Source organism: Thunnus thynnus, chromosome 7 (genome assembly GCF_963924715.1).
Source record: "Thunnus thynnus chromosome 7, fThuThy2.1, whole genome shotgun sequence".
NCBI lineage: Eukaryota > Metazoa > Chordata > Actinopteri > Scombriformes > Scombridae > Thunnus > Thunnus thynnus.
The window spans coordinates 20,774,112-20,795,792 of record NC_089523.1 but is presented as its reverse complement, the minus strand read 5'-3'; the positions used below and the strand labels follow the sequence as shown (position 1 = coordinate 20,795,792).

General features: G+C 38.9%; 2 long non-coding RNA genes across 3 annotated transcripts; both read right to left on the bottom strand.

Annotated features, from left to right (window-relative positions):
• Nucleotides 1-1,056: 1,056 nt before the first annotated feature.
• Nucleotides 1,057-6,629, bottom strand: LOC137186167 (uncharacterized). Its single transcript, XR_010928986.1, has 3 exons — nucleotides 5,721-6,629; nucleotides 3,005-4,335; nucleotides 1,057-1,682 (listed from the first exon to the last, which is right to left on the bottom strand). It is a non-coding gene; the product is annotated as an uncharacterized lncRNA (long non-coding RNA).
• A 7,978-nt stretch (nucleotides 6,630-14,607) lies between these two features.
• Nucleotides 14,608-20,493, bottom strand: LOC137186166 (uncharacterized). Of its 2 annotated transcripts, XR_010928985.1 has the most exons (4): nucleotides 20,409-20,493; nucleotides 18,357-20,378; nucleotides 17,820-17,917; nucleotides 14,608-17,571 (listed from the first exon to the last, which is right to left on the bottom strand). It is a non-coding gene; the product is annotated as an uncharacterized lncRNA (long non-coding RNA). The 2 variants fall into 2 exon arrangements; XR_010928984.1 differs by having other exon boundaries at nucleotides 18,357-20,480.
• Nucleotides 20,494-21,681: the final 1,188 nt, after the last annotated feature.

Here is a 21,681-nt window from a genome sequence, read left to right as displayed (position 1 = left end):
TGATCAGGTTCAGCTTACACATAATTGGTCCCAATTTGATCCACACCTGCCTCAGACCCTGCTCACCACAGGCTGAAAGAAAGGGTCTGAACAACCATCAAAGCATGTAAGCTTCCAACCCATCCCAGATAAGGTTGCGCTCACAAATCAGACCAAACACAAGCTGCGCCCACCTAAGACCTTGCTCACCAGAGGCCATATTACAGCTACAAAGAGCTCATCAACATCCAGTCAGGGAATGCATTAAAACGTCCACATATGGATGTGTGCTGAAGATTAAGTCAAGGGATACATTCAAAGACAGTGTCCTCACATCTCCACTAGACACCATGCCAGGCAAGAGGGAGTCTGAAAAAACATCCAACCATGTACGCTTACCACCCATCCCTAATCAGGTTCAGCTTACACATAATTGGACCCACTTTGATCCACACCTGCCTCAGACCCTGCTCACCACAGGCCAAAAGAAAGGGTCTGAATAACCATGAAAGCATGTACCACCAAAGCATGCTTATCACCCATGCCAGACAAGGTTGGGCTCACAAATCAGAACAAACACAAGCTGCACCTGCCTCAGACCCTGCTCACTAGAGGCCGTACTAATGCTACAAAGAACTCATCGCACATGCAACTGTACATCATTCTGCACAGTGAAGCTCAAACATCCAAGTGAGGTAACAATAAGTGACTTTTTTTCGTGGCATTCCCTCCCCACCCCTGCATTACCCATGCCTACCCCCTTAACATCCATATATGTTACTTCTTCAGTTAAAAATTACACCACGAATATCTGTTATAATAATTATTTTTTACAAAGAAGTTAACAAGTACCATAACTATAAAAAATGCTCTTTAATGAGTCTTACAGCAAACTCCTCCAGCAAGCCGCTGTGAACGTTAAGTGTTTCCTGAAAAAAAAAAAAAAATTGTGTATATATATATATATATATATATATATATATATATATATATATATATATATATATATATATATATATATATATATACACACACACACACACACATACATAGAGAGAGAGAGATACTCATGAAAAATTGTCCTAAAAATATGCTTTTTAATTGTTGAACATTTCCTTAATATTAAACAAATTGAATTTATGGACTGATGATGGCGCTAGATAAAAAGATAAAAGTTGATAAAAGTACTGAGGGGAACATGAATATCTGAACATTTCATCACAATCCATCCAACACTAATGTCAGCATGCTCACAATGACAATACTAACATGTTGTGAAAACAACAAGTAACAATTATAATAAGTGCAAGTCTTGACTTGGCACTAGCTGAAAAACCAGGGCATGACCAAAGTCCATAGAATTCATCACCTGGGGACCATGGGTATCTGTATCAAACTTCATGGCAATCCATCTAATAAGTGTCAAGATATTTCTGTCTGGACCAAAGTGGTGGAACAACTGCTAAAATGTAAATTTATACATGGTGAACAGCAAAACATTACAAAAATAAAATACAATCAAAATCACTTTATGTTGTTGTTGTGTTGCAGTTCAGTAATTTTGCCAATCAAAGTGGACAAGCTCTCTGATGAGAGACGCCACGTGGGGACTCAGGGTGCCGTTTTTTTCTTTGGATCCTCTTTCCAGAGTTCTGGCTCACCGGTGATGTTGATTTGCATTTAGAGTCATCAGGGTTGATTCTCTGAATGAACGTACAAGCACAAAAAAAAAAAAACATTATTACTCAAAGCAATGTTTCCCCAGCTGTTATAACTTGGTGCTGTATGCACTTTAATGTTAATAAAAGCATCATGTACTATATGTGCACATCTGAATAAGCCTACAAGGAAGGTACATAATTAGTTGATAATCAATCACATTCAAATCATTGAAGCTCCATCCATTACAATAAAATGTATTTTGGGTTATCTAATGCTGCACCCCTCATTTGAACAAAATGTAAGCATTTAAATTTTCCACATTTAACCTAACCCATCCATCCATCTGTATCTAAACCTGCTTACACTGGGCGAGAGGCAGGATACACCTGGAAGGGCTACCAGTCTATACAGTGCAAATAAAATAAATAAATATATTTTAAAAAATATTCTTTGACTCACTAATTAACCTGAAGTAAATGTCGTTGGACTGTGGGAGGAAAGCAATGCGAGGAAACTCAGAACAGAAAGGCACTGGCTGGCCAGCAAATGCATACCCAGGATGGGCTTTGAGGCAACAATGCTTCCCAATGAGCTAGCTTTTTTTTCCCCCACCGATACACCTCTCATCCCTCATCTACTACATTGTTGGAAAAAACAAGGGTGGATAAACTCCTGGTGCCAGTCGTATAATATGTATGCTAAGTAAGCATAATGCACATTTCCATCGCTTAAATGTAATACATTCAACAATTTAATCATGCTATTTCCAACACTTTGTTGTTCTGGATTACTCATTTGAAGTTTTATTGTCCTTATTCAGTCACTGTGGGTGTATTTGTATTAATGTCACAGCCAAACTGTATTTTGTAATAACGCAAAAGTGACCCAAGTCGGCAATCAGGGGCGGAGCAGCGATTTTAAAAGTGTGAGGGATCTAGAGGAGGGACATGAGCACAGCAACCCCCCGCCTTCGAGCCCTGTTCCAGTCTCAACATGCCAAATCAAAATGAATGCCATGCATTTAAACAATTTCTTCTACTACTGTAGTTGTAACCACTGCTTCAGCTTACCATAAAATAATTACTGAGACCATATGAGTGTAACAACTCATCAGAATTTATTTAGGGTCTCATAGCAGTTTACTACTTATATCCAGTTATTTGTATGAATTGCTGTACTGGTGCATAGCTATCCTTATTATGCTTAAGATAGTTACAGAGTATCTTTATCCTACTTCCTTACATACCTTATAGACATAAAATTAAAGGAAACTTACACTTCCATTAAAATGAAATGGATAGTTATAGATGCATAACAAATTGAACCCTGGTAACAAATCAGAATCAGTAAATTAATTAAATACCAAAAGTTTTCCAGGAGGTTTTGTATCAGCAGGCGTCAGTTCCTCTCCAACAGCCACAGGAAACAAGTGGTCCCTCTTCATCTGAAGTCCACCTCAAAGCTAACAGAATATCACACAAGCAGGCCACAACAAAGGAGGGAGACGCACACCCAAACTCCGCAATAATAAACTGAAGTAAACTGAACTGAAGAAATTTAATAAATATCAGCTGAATTACTCAGTCATTGAAAAGGAAACGCTAGCCTTGATTTTGGCTTTGCAGCATTTCAGTGTGTATGTTAGCTCTGTCCCTGTTAAGTGTTGATGGTCGACTGCTTCCGGCTGCCAGCAACGCGAAAGGGCTGGATCTCGCGATTTAATTTGCAGCCATAATTTTCAGAGAAATCAACATGAACACACAGTTCATCTGTAAGCAGAGAAACTGATGGCGAGTGAAGGCGTCCAGCTGTTCAGGAGACTGAGAAGGTCTGCCATCCTGCCACTCTTTTCAATCTTTTGATATTTTGCAGATGTTTTCTCCTCCTCTGTAACAACAATCCTCTCCCATTGCTCCCATGTGACGATGCTATTATCTAGTGGGCCCTCGAACTCCACTTCATTGTAGCAATACCTTGTACACAAGCGGTACATACACTTCTGGTTGGCCGGGTCACAAACAATTGCTTCCAGGAGATCCGAAATGCTGTTAGTCAACAAAATGCCTTTCTGACAGAGCTTGTCAATAATCATTTTAAAATTGTCGTGGTCATAGCAGGCACCGGTGTTTCGGTCGGACTCTTTTGCTGGAGTAACATAAAAAGGGCAGTATCTGAGGAACTGTCTGAATGAGACTGCATGGTGTTTCAGGGCGGTTGTATTGTAGTTGGCGTGGAGGTCTTTCAGAGACTGAAGCAGCACTCTCCTTTGGTGTTTAATTTTGTTTTTTGTAATGGTGTCTTTTTTTACCCGACAGCATGCAGCTATTTTCGTCCCAACAGAGTAAGCTGACTACCCTCTCCCTTTATATCTACATAGGGAGAGGGTCCCCTTCCACGGAGCCCACCATGTTTCTACAGTAGCCCAGAATGGACAAACCAAACACTGGCTCTAGAGAAGGCCACTATAGTTTCTCCTACATGCTTAAGTGGAAGGGGAAGGGTATTCAGTTGTATCTTCTGCAACCTCACCGCTGGATGCATCTAAATCCTACACACCAGTCCTTTAAAACTACTTTGGGTGAAATAAAAAAGGTAAAACTGTATGTTAAGCGGTCACAGAAAGTGAAATTTAGTATAATATAACATCCAAACTTGCTTCTGGGAGTATTTCTTGGCCTCCTCTTCATTGTAGAACTGCGGAGAAGAGAACACATCAGATTAACACTTCAACAAAACTGCTCATGACACAACTACAGTAAGTACTACAGTATATTTGTTCAAGTATTGTACTTAAGTACAATTTTAAAGTATTTGTACTTTACTTGAATATTTATGCTACTTTATACTTTCTACTCCACTACATTCCTTTGACAGTTTTAGTTACTTTTCAGATGAAGATTTGACACAATGGATAACATAACAAGCTTTTAAAATACAACACATTGTTTAAGATGAAACCAATGGTTTCCAACCTTTTTGTCTTTTGACATCTTACAAAAAGCAGTGTGTAGTTGGGGTCACATTTCAGATTGTCAATGAGTTGTTAACAGCGCCACCAAATAGTGATTTTTCCCTCTAAACTTCTCTGGTTTTCATTTAAATACTGATCCAATACTGGGTCAATTAAATATGATCCAATATTTCACTAAAACTCAGATTAGAGAAAAAGTCCCAAAAATGACAACCCCCCAATTAAAGTTAAAGTACTAATTTTGTGACTGACTGACTGATATATTATTATATATGACATCATTAGATTATTAATACTGAAGCATCAGTATGTAAGCAGCATGTTACTGTTGTAGCTGCTGGAGGTGGAGCTAGTTTGAACTACTTTATATACAATTAGCTAGTTTACTCCAGTGGTTCCCAAACTAGGGGTCGGGCCCCTCCAAAGGGTCAGAGGGAAGAAGAAAAAACAAAGTTTTGACACACAAATCTGTTTTCAGTTTTGGGACTTTATCTCTAATCTTTGATTTTTGGTGAAATATTGTATAATTTGAACAGTTACTGAAATGAAACCATATGAGAAGTTTAGAAGGAAAAACAACTATTTGGAATGTGACCCCGACTACACACTGCAAGACATCAAAAGCCAAAAAGGTTGGAAACCACTGATTTCATCTTTACCATGTGTCGTATTTTAAAAGCTTGTTATAGTATCCATCGTGTCAGATCTTCATCTGAAAGGTAAGTAAAGCTGTCAAATAAATAGGTAGAATAAGTAGTGGAGTAGGAAGTACAGTATTTCCCTCTGAAATGTAGTTGAGTGGAAGTATGAAGTAGCATCAAATAGAAATACTAAAGTACCTCAAAACTGTACTGAAGTACAGTACTTGGATAAATGTAGTTAGTTACTTTCCACCACTGTAACATTTGAGACTCAAACTGAGGCTAATTTCAATATTAGAAAACAGAAACCACTGAGAAGTTGCCAAAGCGGTCAGTAAACATCGATAAACGTCCCCGTGCGTTAATTAACGGTTGTTTAATACATCCATGGTTATGAGACGTTAGAAAACGCTCCTACTGTTAGCCTAGTAGCTAACTTATACACCGCAGTAAACCGAGTCACTGACCACATCTGGAGGAGCCGATCGTTCCGGCCGTCGACAGCTGGAGGACATGCTTTTCGCTGACTTAGTTTACCAGTTTCTGGGGATTAAAAGTTAACATCAGTGCAATAATGAGCTAAAATGTCCCATGTGTTGTGGTAGCAGACAACACGTGAAATAGGGAATACAGTGACGTCATATACAAACGACAGGAGCGCTTCTTCCTCCCCCTCTTTTGTTGTTGATTGGCAAACTGCTTTTAGGCGCATTACCGCCACCTTGCGGATTGCAGTGTGAACTATTTATATACAGTCAATGATCAAAAAGGTGACGGCAATGCCACTACATTTAAGTATTTGGCATTTTTACTCAAATACACTTGTTTAGGTGCCACGTAGTTAAAATTTCTGCAGAAATATGTCTCCTGGGTTTCATCAGACCTAAATACTCTCTCATTATACAACCGAAGAAGGTTGCTCTTGTTTAGGCCAGCTATTATGTTATCAATATCGGTTACTGACATATTCAGCTTTATTAATTTATCTCTCAGTTTTGAAAAGATGTGCTCTATGTTGCTGTCATGCACCACTTGGAATTCCTCTATTAAACTTTGGATTGTGGTGGCTGATAGCAGCATTTTAGCTTGCATCATCAAATAGAACAGTACCAAATTAGTCAAAAATGTGTCTTTTACATCATTGCCATCATCATCTTGAATCTCAAAATGCATGTGACTGTCTACATGGATGTCACCATCATGCCTACAGCTTGATGCATCATTATCTACTTGTGCAGGGTTCTCCAAGGAGTCTCTGTGTTTCCTGCTGATGTGGGATGTGAAAGATGATTTCACATGAAAATATTTTTTACAGTTGGGAAGGCAGGGTGTCTACAGGTATAAACAAGTTAAATTTAAGACTTTTTAATACCTTTTTAATACCATTTTAAATGAAATTTCAGCCCAAACTTGCAATGGAAATACACACCAAAAGTGAAAATATACTCAATGATCAATGTCAGTTCAAAATGAACAGTAAGGTTAAATGACAATAATCGGTTGAGTTTAAATTCAGTTGGTTGAGTTTAAGTTTAACATTGTCCAAATGTGTTTAATGTGGAAAAAACAAAAAAATATCATTGCTGTCCTAAATGGTATTTATTAGAATATTCTCAGAACATTTACTATCAGCGGACAAAAATCTAGAAATCAAAATCGACAGTTGTGTGCAAACCAAACCAAGTATTTTTCACCATGTAATGCCATGTGTGGATACGTTGCCTTGGTCTAAAATTAGGTCCCCTGAAAAAATACTAACAGCAATTCTTTTGAACTGCAAAGAAGCTACTGTACCACATTACTTGCTTATGATCACTGACCAGCTCACAATAGCAGTTTGATTTCTGTCCCGGCTAATGAAACCTTGTATTTCTGTTATAGGCCTACCTTAAACATTATAACAGCGTGAAAGCACAACTTTCACTGTGTGAACCCTTGAAACAGGGAGGTGGAAAGGTAAGGAAGAGAGAGAAAATTCCTGACTGGACATTATGGCATATGCCTGAGTTCTGCTGATTATTTTCCGGCTCAATCTCAACCTCTTTCAGCTCTGTGACTTTTTCTTTGTATGATACATTTAATGTAATTTTAAAAAATTACTGAATCAGACAAACCTATCACTGCTGTACGCATGACTGAACAAGCTTCAGTTAAGCGTGACAGTGTACATTCTGCTAGGTTTCTGAAAACTTAAGTACCAGCAGAGACACCTCCTGACAGCTGGTTGTCTTGTAGAAACCTCTGAACAAGTTGTTTCATTCTTTCCTGGCACAAGTCGGGGTCTGAGAACATGTTTGTTAGGTCCAAACATGCCATCTGCCTCACAATGGTGTACTTCAGTGGGCTCTTGTCTTACATTTTCTGGACGATGTTAGTTTTTTCTGTGTAACTGCATCCACGTACATCACGATCATTGGTCATTGCAATAGCCCTATTGACGACAGGTAGGTTTCTATGAAACCATATGAGAAGCCCACAGAACGGTAGGGGAAATACAGATATCTTGGTCAAAGTGCAGAAATTGTCTCTTCTAGCAGGAGTATTGTGAAAGACTATATGCAAAGTCTTGAGCACTTTGTCCAGCTGACAGACACTGAAGCCACTTTTGAAGGCATTGTGGAGTGTGTGTAGCCCACAGCTCCCCACCACAATCAGCTGGGCACCTCCAAACACTTCTGCATGTTCCTGCTGGAGCAGTTAAAAAAAAATTCCAGTTGACACTGGGTCTATCTATGGAAATAGAAATCATGTTTCTCAAGTCAAGCTGCTGCACACACTCCTAGTAATTAAAAAAGATGCAGACATTAGCCATATCTCATATCTGACATTGTACTTCAGATTAATGACTGGGTCAGATGAAAAAGAATGAATTCACAAATGAAGCAACATGAGCCATTTACATAACTAACCAGTGCAGCTAGCCTATAGCCATAGTCAGTATAGGAGATGTCACCAGCCTAATACTGGTCAATTTTTGTCTGTGGCTGGTAAGTCTATATTTATATATTCGCAATACCAGAGTCTATTTTAAAATTCAACTCAGCTGGCAATAACGCACATGAAGGTCCAGTTGTTAGCTTTTCGTTGTCTGATTCAGGGTCTCGTCAAACATGATTACAAACACACCGCTTGTGCTTACATCGGCGACTAGCTGTTTTTTAATATACGTGGCCAATCCAAATTTAGCTACGTATCTGGGGTCCGTTTCACAAAGCAGGTTCAACAAACTCTGAGTCTAATCCTGAACTCTGAGTTGATCTACTCTGAGATAGGAAACTCCGAGTTTCCGGTTCCAGAACAGCTGATTTGAGTCAGTTTATTCAACTCGGAGTAGTTTCACCTGGAGTTAAGCGCGTGCACCACAACTATAAAAAGCCAGCATCAATGGAGCCCCGATTCAACGAGTCACCATGGCAACGGGGAAGAGGAGGGCTGCGTTTTTCGCCCCACTAGGGCTAGAAATCTTAATGCGATAATACGGCGAGTTTGAACATGTTTTCAAAACGAAGTGCAACACCGCTGCAGCTGCAAAAGAGAGGGAGACGGCGTGGGAGAACATCGCTGCTCGGGTCAATGCGTAAGTTTAAATGTAGTCCTTTGCAATCACAATAATATTACAGAGGAAAACTGCTTGATTGGTCGCCTATTAATTTATTTCATTTAGGTCCAATCCCGCGAGGGAGAAGCGCACTTGGCAGCAGTTTAGGATGAAATATAAAAACATTGTTCAAACAGGTGAGACCTCGGCATAATCTCATGGGGGTACCTCATTTTGATCATGTTTTATATTGTAAAGTAAATATAAAGTGGCTGTTTGACTGTGCAGTTGTTTTATCCCCAACATAATGCTGGTTTCACACACATAAATGTCTTCTCATCTACATCATGTTCTGTTAAATAATTAATCCTATTTAAACTAACACAGACTTCTACTCAGCCAACAGAAAGAAGGCAGATGTCCGTAAAACGGGTGGTGGTCCAGCACTGCCACCTCTAACGGAGGCAGAGGAGCTGGCCATAAGCCAGACTATAGGAAGGCCAGTGGCTGGCCCCGACACTGTACAAAAAACTTCCGTTTGCAAAGAAACGCAGCGCAACACACAATATCTGCTGGGATGTGAGAGCATGACTACGATTGGTAATGTTGCAAATGTAAGGACGGATTAGGTTGTGTATGTAGATGATGGACTGTGACGTGAAACGGTATCTCTCAAAAAGATAATTGTCTGGAAATGCTAGAACATCTATGTGCGGTCATTTTAAGGCCCTTTCATTTGAAAAGGTGTATTTAAGACATTTTAAGGCTTTTTAAGTACCCGTGGCCATCCTGGAAAGAGGCAGGTAACTTTTTCCCTATCTCTTATATGCCATTTCAAATGATCACACAAGCTGAGCAAATTGGGAGATGTATGTTCACATCCTTCAACCTGACAAATCACTGCATCCATCTGACAAGGTCTGCAGCTAACATTAGGTTTATTTGGCTGTTTGTGCTTCCGACGCATGTGGGACTTAAGTTTAGGCAGTGTCTGAAAACTGAAAGAACAAGTCAGCAAACCCTAAATTAGCCAGGTTACTATGCATTTTGATATGGTTGTAAAACCTGGAAAGCGTTCACAGATAAATTACATTGTTTGCAAACAAATGGCGTGACCATCTTGACAGTTACTGCTAACTAGTCTCTCAATAAATATGTACCATAAATTGTGAATGTCATGAGCGTGGCGTCATCTGTTAAATGTAATGTTAGTCTGTTAACGGTATATCACGTTATCTAACTACAATGAGAGACTGCTGATTTAAGTTAGTTAAACAGACAAACATAAGAAAGAAACATGACAGATGGTCTTTGTACACGGGAAAAAACTGGTGATGTAACATTAACCAACGTTATTTGACTCTAATATTAAACTCTACTCTAACATTAAGTCAGGGCTCTACAGTGCGAGTATTTCACTCGCATTTGCTTCTAAAAATAGAGATGTGTGAACTGTAAAAATAATTTACTCGCACACTGAGCAAGTACAAATTACAACCATAAGACTATATGAAACACTAGAGGGCTTTTAAATTGAAACAACGGATCGGTCAGGAACAGACTTGCACTCACGCTGAAGAAATATTTGGTACAATAGTTAACATCATCTCTGAAGATGAAGCCCATTCATTTTTATTTTGGGCGAAAAAGGGAAGAGGAGAAAGAGGAATCCGGCGAGGGGGATTCGCAAGGTTCCACTGAGGTAGCTCACGCTAGCACGGTGGCTAACGGTAACGATGCTAACTTCAACATGGCAGCCAGTAATGACTGGACCGCTGAGAACAACATCGGCGAAGCTACAGTGACCCCTGCTGTCACTTCAACATCCAGTGTGAGCTCATTGTCCTGCTAAAAATGAATCCATTTCCAACATCAAGTCAGACTGAATGATTTATCTTAAAGAATAAGACAGCATAAATTTTGATTTACACACACACACACACACGCGCGCTCACACACAGAGTTTAAATATGTATGTAATAAATTGTAAATATGTATGTAATGGATTGTTCTTCTATTCTGTTCTTTAATAAACTTAAACTTTTTCAGTGTGCTCCTAAATTTCTTTTCATTTAGGAGCACATGTACCTTGGGGAAAATAAGCGTTGAGCACTGCATTAAGTTAATGTTTACTTTGGCTAATTTAGTCGATGTTAAATTAGCAAACAGCAAGTCCAGTCTACAAACTGGAAAATAAAAAACAAAAGATGCACTTAAAAATATAGTTTTAAAAACTGTGTTTAGAGTGTTGCCTAACTCACTTTCCTGCAGTCATTCACGTTAGCTTGCTGTTAACATAACCAAAAACTCCTCCTCTTAGCTAATTAAGCAATATTACACGAGAGGGTGTGCTTTACTGTCATGAATACCACATATATAGACACAAAACTGCTTTGCTAGCTCAATCTTGTTGTAACTAAGATATCATTTTTTAGAGGGACAGATTTAACTACGATGTCCTCAAACTTCACAGACATTTTTAAGCTAGTAGCGCCCTAGTATCATGCCGGATGCCGGAGTGAAAGCTATGATATACTCTCAACTGAAGGGAAAATGGCTATGTTTTGCTGTGTATGAGGGTGCCAAGTAACGATGAAAAATGAAGAAGGTGTGTGTGATTGTGTGTGTGTGTAAATCGTCCCACAGTCTCAGAGTTAGATCCACTCGACAAAGGGTCTGTTTTGCTGGTAACTTAGTGACCTTGACGCTTTGGTAATAATCCAAGTATGATTTATCTTAGAAATAATACCTTATCAGCATCTTCCACATTTCTCATAATAAAAACGGGCCTAGCGGCCGTTAATCATCTCACACAGAGAACCCAAATGTTACATTACTGATTAGCCTTTTTTTTTAACTTCCCTGGGAACGGTCTCTTATTGACATAAATGTTATCTTTTCACATTCACTGGCACATTCCTTTGATCATGTGAAAAATAAATAAATATAACTATATACATTAAATTCATACAATATATACAAACAACAGAATACAAACATTTAGGGACACAATTCATGTTGGTGAAATTCATAACAATAGATTAAAAAAAAGTTTTTAAAAAAATCTTTAAAAAGAAATCATGAAATGGAACTATATACAAAGCCTTATGATGAACAAAGAAATTAAGACACAAGTTGAACTATTAACAAATATATACAAACAACATTGAAGAGTCTTAATATGATATATATGTATATAATTTGTCATATTAGGCATTACATTCCACCACAGACCCTTGCTTGACTGCACTAGCAGATTGATGCATGGCTGGTCAGCTGCTTGTAGCGTTAGCACAGTCTCTGGTTGATGAAGTCTTCGCTGGACATGTCTTTTCAGACCCTTGCTGTACCTCATTTGTGGATTTCTGTGGAGTGGAGTCCTTGTCCTTTTCCTTTATTACATATGAAAGGTGCCCGGTTTTTATTTTGGTAAGAGATGAATTAAACATCATCATCTGTCGATACTCTTTAGACATTTGCTGTTGTCCATAGACAAACATTGCAATCCAGTAATGCCGTAATTATCTTTCTGTATTCTGAATCGCAGTGAATACTCACCACCTTCTCCTTGTGAGCCTTCCAGTGGCCCAACAGAGGAGATGGACTCAGTGACACACGCCAGCCTCTTATGACCTCAGATGGCCCTTGAGGGTCTTCCTTTTTTGGAAGTCCAAACCCGCTGAATGTCCCACAAATTAATCTTTCCAGTACTATCCCCAATCAGAAGTATCTTCTCGTTGGTAACAACTGCACTTGTATCACACACCGCCCTGAATTTTCCTAACAGACCACCCCTGCTAATAATCGACCAGGCATAGATATGGTCATTTTTAGAAGTCAGCAGTGTGACTGTGTCAGCAGTGGCCGTCCTGGTCTGCAGACATAGAATAATGGGACTGGTAGTCACATCAGTCCTCTCGTTAGTCAGAGCAGTAGATTTTTTACATTGTTCCAGTGCCTCTGACTTTCTTTTGGTGACTGCCAGCAGGGAGGTTTTTTACACAGCCTTGAGCTTTTCTGTCTGCCATGTGTGTTCGTGGGTTGTTACTGGTATCAAGCCAATAGAAAACCTCCGCAGTTTTAGCATCCCAGACAACTACATTACCATTGCTCGAGGCAGCAAACAGTATGTTTCCGTGTGCGCTCATGGAGGATATGTCATTTAAATAATCATGCTCCAAAATTCTGTTCTCAGACTCATCTAAATCCAGGTTAAAAATGACCTTTGACCGCCGTCCAGACACAAACACCCTATTGTTCATGGAGACAATACCTGTCACCTCCTTTTGCACAGTGACAGGAAGAACGCGAAGCTCTTCTCCGTTGTTGAAGTTCAGTCTCACAGTCTCACTTTCCTATCGTTGGAAACTGTAATTAATCTGCGCTGTGAACCATCAAATGCAATGGTGGTGAACCCCACATGCTGATCTGGAGTGACTTTGAATGGGATGATGGCCTTTCTTGTTAGGATATCCCATACTTTCACCAAACCATTCTGGCAAATAGAGATGCCTTGCTTGAATATGGAGTGATAAAGAATACTGCACAGGGGCTTGTCATGGGATGTTAACATTTCTATAAAAAGATCTGTTCCTCTTCCAAGAAATGCTCCTATATCTGAGTTAGCCAGGACTAACTCATTGTTGTACATGTTATAGCAAACACTGGAGATTGGGGCCTGTCTCATGCCTTGTACCTGGATGCTTTGCAGGCACACCCAAGTTTCCTCTGACCACAGACCTACATTGTTGTCCACGGATATACTGTAGACTATTTTGTTTCTTATGTTAAGGGTTATGTGCCTGATTGGTTTGACATGTCCCATTACTGTCTTTTTGCAATGTACATTGTCATAGGGATACGACGCCCGCAGTATGCCATCTGTACCGCCAGTCACCAGAAACTGAACTGAAGGGCAGTATTCAACGCAGGTGAAAAACTCATGGTCTTTATTGCTCTCAAATACCCTTCTATGGATTTTGCATTGAGGTGGCTTCGGTAAGGTAGTGAGTACCATTGTTCTGGATGAATGACCACAGACGGCAAAGGAATCCAGTGATGGAAAGTATCGAATCTGATGGCATATGTCATCAAAGATGGGAAGCTTGATAGATAGAAACCCTTCCCATTTCTTTTTTAACAGGGATGACTCATCAATAGTTGTCCAGAGAGATTTCCTCGTATGGGTCAGTGACATTTTAGAATATCAAAATAGCAAAAAAATAAAATTGAAGTAATGTGTTAGTTTCAGCTTTTCATGTGTGATTCCACAAGTGTATTTCTCATTTTTTTTACTGCCCCTTGTAAAAGGCTACGATATATGACATTTTAATGCATTTATCTGTAAAGACCCCTGAAAAATGTCATTTGGTAAAACGAACTAATTTTCAATATTATATTACAATTAATGTTAATGACACTGTTACAAACAATCAAAATGCAATTATTGATCCACAAGTATGTTATACACAGTTGCAGCATGTCAACACTAGAATTACAAATTTTGGATATTTTGCCTTTAAAGACGACATCATGTCATTTGTCAATATTTGTTACATTTTTTTTCAAGTAGAAAGGCAAAAGTGCTTTAAAATCAGGCATACTTTTATATTTTATTAGCACTTCTTCATTATGCTCATTCATAAACTCATTTAATATATTAGTATTTTGTATATTTATTTCAAAATTAAGTGTTTTACCATATGACATTTTGTTTTACCGCATGACATAGCACAACTGCAAAATACCATGGCACATATAGTATATCCAATAAGTTAAGTTGGCTACTTCTGAATAATGCAAAAGATACACAGGGCCTCCAAAGTAAACCTTTTAATGACATTAAAATGTCTTGCAACAGTTTTCTTGTTTCATACAAGAATGAATGCATTGTCAGTTTGAGGTCTTATACAATATATGAACAAGTAAATCCAATTTAAAATTTGATTTTTACCACTAGTCAATTTAAAAAGAGCACTAACTTTCTTATTTGGTAAAACATATTTACAGTTTGATTCCAAACATAACAGTCAGTTAAAAACAGCACAGTAACATTTATATCTAAACCTTATGAACACTTCTAATCTCTAATACTAATTCTCAGAATTCATTTAGTCATAGAAAAAAACGTAACACTCTGTCTAACCCCTATAACTGTAATCTATCACTTGAACAATGATTAAAACAAATCTGTCATGGTAACCTGAAATCAGTACAGTGTGCATAAAATATCTGTCTTCTAACGCCCTCCCCCTGTGGCTGGTCACTGTTGTTTTCTTCAGACAGATAAGAATCTTTTCCAGTCCTCAGCTGACAATCTTGAACTTCGACTGGTTGATGACTCTGGTTCTGAGATGACAGCTTTCACATCTGATTGAAAGTAAAAGATCACATCTGGAATTTGGGGCCACACAAAGCAATTCTTCCCCCCAGACTGTTGCATACAAGAGACCTCAATTTCTTCATCAACAATCTTCAGTACCTGCCCCACGAAAGGCTTGTCATCATAAGACACAATGACCATCTTTCCAGCCATGTCTTCCTGTTCTTGACTGGTGGTGCAGGATGCTTTTTCAGAGTTAAAATCGAAGACCATGGGTGGCTCACATTCGCAGGTAACTCCAAAACGCTTGCAAAAACAGGACAGCTCTCTGTGAGAGATCTTTCCAGGGGTGTCTGTAATCACTTGGTGAATGCCCAAGGTGCCTTTGACTATTGGCAAGGCAGTGGGCACAGCCTCATCCACCCTAGCAATGTCCTCTTCTGTTACCCAGTAGAGTTTTATGTGGGAACTATTTTTATTGGTTTGGGAAAGGCATGAACACTCAGATTTATGCTTTCTGTTGCTTTGTTTTTAACCAATAGGAAGTTCAGTAGTTCACTGCTTCTGGTTCTCCTGCTTCCTCCTGGCCAGTATTCTCTGTCAGAATTGGACTTTTCCAGAAAGGAAAACAATTCCTCTGGGTGCTGAATATCCCCTCCTTGCTGGACAAATGCATTTGCTTTTCTCTTTAATAAACCACCAATACCATCTGGTACACCCTTTCCATGGGACTTCTCTGAGAAGTTCCATGTGACAGCCTCAATGCCATGCATGAAAGGCAAGGTTGACATCAAGAAGAAATTTTTCTTATTTCTATATTGTGTCAGAGGGCCATCACTCATTAAGTGCACTGTAGATATTGGTGCATTTGACTGTATTTCATCCAACACAGGCTTCAAGTGTGCCCATACTGCCCGTTCATCATGTCTGAGAGAAGTGAAAATGGTAGCATAAGCTTTTGATCTTTCTGCAGTGTAGACCATGCATGTGTGGACTGTTGCTTGTCTTCGACTCCCCCCCCAATGATAGGACTGAACCTCAACATTCAGCTTGCATGAATAATTCTCAGAAAATTCCATGTGGACTAGAGCCTCATGGTTTCGAAGGCTGTTCTTGAGAGCCCTACATTGCTCCACCTGATGGATCCATGTATAATGATGCTTTGTCAGTCTTTCCAGCTTTTCATTAAAGCTCTTCAGGAGATCTTCCCATTTTCCGGTCACTTCTCTCTTCACAAAATGTGAATAGATTTTCCCTTCTGAGCTGACTTTCTCCTTCTGCCATTGATGCCATGAAACCAGCCCAGTGTCATTTGGAATGGCTGGCTCCATCTCTGAATAGCAGCACTTTGCACACTGCCTAAACACACATTTTTTGTTTTTCATGTCACACACAATGCGGGTGAGTGCATCAGTAATGCTTTTACTTCCTAAAAAGCCTCCTTGATGCAGTTTCTCTATCATCAACCTCACATTTTCATGATCAATACAGGCACATGCGTTGCGGTCACTAGCCTTAGGCTCTGTGACATAAAATGGACGAAGGCGGGCAAAATGCCGGTATGATATGAGTGCTCCTCCTACCTCTGTATTGTATTCGTTATGAAGCTCTTTAAGAGACTTGGTCAGCACACGACGCTATTGCTTGACCTTGCTTTTAGTTACAGTGTCCTTTTTTCCCAGTAAAAGACGACTGTTTTCATCACGCGTTAGAAATCGGACCACACTGCGTCGTCTTTGTGTACCTTTCCTGAAAACTTTTTCCATTTTCTTTTTTCTAGCTGCCTTGAAGTTTGTATTCTTCAGGTTCTTAAAGCTCTTGCGGAACCTGTCAGCTCTTCTTTTTTCTCTCAAAATGTCCTTTTTTAACTGCCCAATTTCTTCTCTCAATTTCCTAACACTATTTTCTGATTTCTGACGGGAGCTATTTTTCTTGCTTCCATGTGAAGGGGTGGAAGATGAAGATGGTCCCTCCCAAGATAATGCTGTCTCATCAGGTGCAGAGTGTTGTGACGGCCCTAGTGGTGCAGAGTGTTGCAATGGCCCTAGTGGTGCAGAGTGTTGCAATGGCCCTGGTGGTGCAGAGTGTTGCGGTGACTGTGGTGATGAGGAGTGCTGAGGAGTTCCAGGTGGCGAGGAATGCTGAGGAGTTTATTGGTTTGGGAAAGGCATGCATACTCAGATTTATGCTTTCTGTTGCTTTGTTTTTAACCAATAGGAAGTTCAGTAGTTCACTGAACCCAGTTCAGTGAGTTCCAGGATGGTCAACTTGAAAAGGCTCCGCAAACAAATCCACTGATAGTGGCGTGAGGGTCATCACAGCTTCTGCCTGTCGCTGTCTTTCCCTACATTTCCTCTGGTTGAGACTCCACTGTTCTCTTCTTTTTGTGGCTGCAGATGTGGTCAAGTGTTTGATGGGTTGATAATCATATTGCCCAGCTTGCTTCATTTGCCGATACCTGCAAGAATTGAAATAAATGTTTATATATTAATAATATGAATTTAATATATGAATAATATAAATATCATATTAATTCATTAGTTTATTTATTTATTTATTCCTTCATTTACTTATTGCACGTCAACAAAGGCACTTTATGGTTGTGCCTCTGTTAAGGACTATAAATCAGGCTTATAGATTGCTGCCTGTACTGACACAACTGACATACACTGACATTATTACCATCATACACTTTCACAGTAATACCTTTCCCTTCTCTTTTCTAGTCTCTCCTCTCTAGCAACAGGATCTGCCCTGATCTTTGCACGAAAACGTGCACCCCTCTCTTTACTGGAAAGAGGCATCTGTAAAAATGTAAAATAATGTTTACAACATACGGAAACATATTACATGTTAAATGTAATTAAGAACAATTGTTCAGACTTAACAAATAGTTAAAATAATTAAAAAACAAACAGATAATTTAGTTAAATCCTCTGTGTCATTTGGGATGACAACATGTCATTTAGTCAAACCATTTGTCCAAATGACATATTTTGTTTTTCCGCATGACGGATTTCAATATTTTCATTCTGTACAGCCAGTTGCATGGCCACCTATTGCTAACAATGACCTTGACTTATGAACTTTAAATTTCATGGGTAAATCAATAATTTTTAAATCAATAACTTTTATCATCACTCTTTAAATGTTTGACCAAATGACGCTGAAATCTGTGACACTTTGTACAACACATGGAAAAGGTGATATTAACGTAAAAAAGGAGTACATTTTTGAACTTACCTCCAACTCTGGTGGTCTTCAGGGGTCTTCTGAGTGATGTCATCACATGTCACATGACACGAGTCATTTATCCACAATTCAAAATGGCTTCCAAAATTTGTTTTACCAAATGACATTGAGGGAAATCTGTCCTTGCGGAACAAAGTGTTTTAGATATTAAAGACATTTCTTCAAGATTTATCCTATTAATACTTAACAGTGCTTTTCTGTACATTCTAAACATATGCCACAGACAAAAGTTGATGATTTTTACATATTTTTAATCATTTTAAATGAAGTTGTCTTCTTTGACATCAAGTGACTGCCGTTTTACCGTATGACATTTTTCCACTTTAATGGTATAAAAGTCAGTCAATTTTGTATTTTTCATGCAAATATGAATAGTGAGGAGGAAATGTGACGTGAGATTAAAGAATATATACAATATCAACCTTATTTAATCCAAGTGTGTAATAGTAATTTCTCCTGGAACAAAAAATCAGTGCATCACGTCACTGACTCGTATGCATTTTTGTGGAAGAGGCTTTTCCTCTCTATGTTGTAGCTGACAAAAACAGACAAAAAGCCTTTTGTGTCACCATAGGAAATACTGCTTTAGTGCCATCGGACCAGTAGGTCATGGTATTCACTATGCTATCTTCTTTATTAAAGCATATTTGGGTTTAAGTAAATCAGGGAATTCATTGCCGGTATAGAATACCAGTTCCCTGCAAGAGGTTGTGATAGCCAGCTCGTTGAGTTTGCTGATGTACACCATGTCATTAATACACATTTTCTCCCTGTGTGAAAAAGGAAGTTTCTTTTGTATATTATTTAGTTTGATTGGGTGTGACGCCTTAAAGCTGTCAGTCCAAAAGGTGAGGATTCCATCAGGGCTGATGGATAGGTATTGACCTTTCTGGTAGGTCCTGGTTGACGATATTGAAAGATTAGACTCATCCCTCGCTTGGCTGTCATCAACGTCCATCAACGGACAGAAATCACCCTAATTATTAATGTATATATATCTATATACATTAAATTCATACAATACATACAAACAACAGTCTCACTGAAGTTCCTAGTCACACTCTTGAAACCAAAGAGAAAGGGTACAGTAAAGATAAAAGTTCATTTGGTTCCTGTACTGTGTTACAGGCCCATCACTTATAATGTGGAGGGAGGAAGGCGGCGTTTCACATTTTGTCATGGCATCTCTCACAACAGCTTCTAAATGCGCCCACACAGCACGTTCGTCGTGGTGAAGACAGCCAGAGATGGTGCCATAGGTGTGAGTCGCATTCCCAGTGTACACCACGTAAACACATCAGGAAACTCTGTTTCACATTTGTCAGGCTTACTGCTAACCAGGGGCGCTGGCGCCACGATAGCACGAGGTGCAACATCAGGCCACACCCGACTCCCTGCTATATCATTATCCAAAATCATCGTAATACCAGAACAAGTGATTCTTCTCTCTCATATAACTAATGTATACACTAAATACTTAAATAAAACAACAAAGTATAAACTACAGTACAGAATATATGGGTGGTTGACGTGAACTCAAATCCAAAGAGGAAAAAAATATATTTTTAAAATGTATGTCAAATGACACATAATTGTATTGCTTTATATGTAAGTAACTCAAAATTGATGGTGTTCATTACCAATTCCTCATTTATTTTAAATTTTTTTCACTTTTTTGTGTGGTACTCCTAAAAATTGTCCACCGGTGTGACAACATTTTTAATATTAATATTTAATTCAGAGATTGTTTGCCAGATAAGACAAATATGCATAATCCTTATCAATTTGTTCTAATTATATTTCCACATCAAAAGTAACCAATAAAAATTCGCAATCATGTCATTACCCTACTATAAGATGTCCACATAGGGACTTCACCCAAACGGTTGGGTTATATTCATTATAATTAGTATAAAACCTAATGAAGCTTCAATTCATCCTTATATGTGCATAGTGATGATATCATTATTATGCTATTCAACACTTTTTACATGAATTTGTGCATTAAAATGCCTTTTCCACTCATAATTCAGTTTGTCACACCACAGGACATTCCGTCACACCATTGGACAAAAAATACCTTATGCCCATGTTTTGTTACAAAGTCACATTTATTATTTCCTGTTCAAATTTATTCTAAAATTCATTACCTTCAAAATCATTAACAATTCATTAAAATAAAGTTATAACCTGAAGTTCAAATGTTTTTTGTACAATTAAGATAGCCAGACTAGTAACATTTAGCAACACAACATGAACATGTAAACAAAATTGTCCTGGCTTATTATTACTTTTCTTTTTCAAATTTATCTTAAAATTCATTACATTTTTGTTCAAGTCAAAACTAAACAGGATAAAGAATTAAAATTAGAGTTCTCTGTATTAAATTCAGTCACATTTTTAGTGCTCAAGTAAAATCATTTTTCAAATAGCCATACTTGTCACAATTCATAACCATTGGAACTGACCTAAAAACTACTGTTTGGGTAAAATTCATTAAACAACCCAGCACAAGAGTACAGCTTGAAATACAAACAAAATTAAAAAAGCTGTAGTGTTTAAGGACTCATCCTCCTCCTTTCACACCTCATTGAACAGCAGCCAGTCATATTTGGTGAGTTGGGCTGCACGCTGGTGGGGCTCTGGCTCAAAGATGACACTGACAAGTTCGTCCTTGCTGTACATAATGCAGTCTCACTTAGCAGGCCATTTAAAGATGTTTTTCCCACAAATTTGCACCATGCAATTGACCTCAATGTGCTCAGCATTTAGTTGTGTGATCTGGCCCACAAATGGCTTCTGGTCATAGCGGACAATGACGAATTTCCCTACAGTGTACTTGTCATCAAGCTCTTCCTCCGCTTCCTCTCCACTATTGGGATTCTCAGGCTGGGTCGCTTGGACTTCAGAGGTGAGTGGTTCCTCCAAATCTTTTGATTTGTCTGGCCTCATCTTGCTTGGAGAGAAGCAGTGGCACATCTCTGGGAACCGGCAGAAACAGCTGAGAAGATCTCTCCGACAGAGAAGGAAAGTATTTGGTGCGTGTTTAATATGCCGGGTACTTTTGGGACAGATGGTGGCAACATCTCGGCGAACACCTGGATATCTGCCTCATCGATCCACTTGAATCTTATGTTTGTTACCTCTTTTTGGACTAGGAACTCATAGACATCCTTTGGGCTTTTAAGGTCTTGCCCCCCATGGATATGGTTGTCTGCCATTTGTTTCACCGCTCCCCCAACTCCATCAGGAGCACCTTTCCCATGAGCTCTCTCTGAATAGTTCCACATTATTCGCTCTAGCCCCCATGTGTAGG